The sequence below is a fragment of the Suricata suricatta genome, chromosome 16, assembly GCF_006229205.1.
Source record: "Suricata suricatta isolate VVHF042 chromosome 16, meerkat_22Aug2017_6uvM2_HiC, whole genome shotgun sequence".
In the NCBI taxonomy this organism is placed as follows: Eukaryota; Metazoa; Chordata; class Mammalia; order Carnivora; family Herpestidae; genus Suricata; species Suricata suricatta.
This window is the reverse complement of record NC_043715.1, coordinates 46214564-46216061: the sequence shown is the minus strand read 5'-3', so window position 1 is coordinate 46216061 and position 1498 is coordinate 46214564.

Below are 1498 nucleotides of genomic sequence, written 5' to 3'. Positions count from 1 at the left end.
GATCCATGGCCACATTAAGGAGGACCCTGTTCTCACAAGCCTGTCCCAGGATGCCCATTAGTTAGGCAGATTCCACAGTCCCTGAGGTGAACTGAGAAAAAACCACTAGACCTGAGACAGTGGGCTTCTGACATTTTTGCCCCTCAGGGGTGGTACTTAGTTCCCCCAACCCTAGCAAGCACCTACACCCAGCAGGACGCCAGGAACACTGACTCAGTAGAAGGCACCCAGGACCTCCCACCCCCATCACCCCTTTCTGATGCAAAAGGCCTTGATTGGACTTGGGAGCAGCTGATGGTGGTGATGTTCGGGAAAATAAGGGGCCTGGTAACTGCCATGTGGCTCTGTCTTTCTCCTCTCCACCTTCTAGCCATTTCCTCATCAGTCCTGCAGCCATGCACGCACTCTGTAAGAAATATCATGGGTGTGCATATGGAGAACCTGTTGAAATCCCTGAAGAATGTGGTAGGAAAACCAGGGAAGAGGGAGGAGAATGTGGGCACCTACTCTTTTCCTCCTTTCTCCAAGCTGACTCTATATGGCAGGAGAAGAGTAGGCGAGGGACTTGGGGGTGGGAGTTCTGTTTCTCAGACTGGAGAGGACAGCTCAAAAGTACAAAGGGTAGGTCTTAGAGACGTGGATCTTAGCCCTCCTCTGCCATCGATGATTTGCATGGAAATTCACAGTCCAAAAATTAGACAAAATTCTTGCCTTCGTGGAGCTTACATTCCAGAAGATTGAGGAGTCTACAACTCTAAAGTTTCATGATTCTAAAATTGATTGGATCGGGGCTCCTGGGTGGCTCAGTCGGTTAAGCATCCAACTTCAGCTCAGGTCAGGATCTTACAGTTCATGTTTTCAAGCCCCACATTGGGTTCGGGGCTGACAGCTCAGAGCCTGAAGCCTTTTTCAGATTCTGTATCTCCCTTTCTCTCTACCCCTCCCGCACTAGTGCTCTGTCTCTCTGTCTCAAAAACAGACAAATAAACAAATAAAATTGATTGGATCTAAGGGTAAATGTTCCCAGGATTTTGTCTGTTAACCAAAAACTAGTCATGATATACTATACTGAGTAACCAACTTTCTCGCTCGTGATGTCTACCACACAGGAGACCAGAGGCCATGAGGAAGAAAGGGACAACCCTTGGGTCTCCTAATTCTGCATCTCCCTGCTCAGCCATTAGGGGAGCCATGAAGAATTCCCTGTTGCCCAGACCATGACCATGGGGATGTCAGAACTGCTCTGAGACTTTCTTCCATTTCCCTACCCTGGCCCATGCACAAAAACCTTGAGGAACCTGTTGAACAACTTAGAGGCCACTGAACAACCAGTGTCAGATAGGAAGCCTGAAAAAGATGCAGAAATGTGGAAAGATGGAGACAGACACAGGGAAAAGGAAACACAGAAGGAGGGAAGAAGAGAGGGGGAGAAAGGGAAAGAAGTAGAGAGGTGACCTCTCTCTCTGTCTCTCTCTCTCTGTCTCTCTCTCTCTCTCTC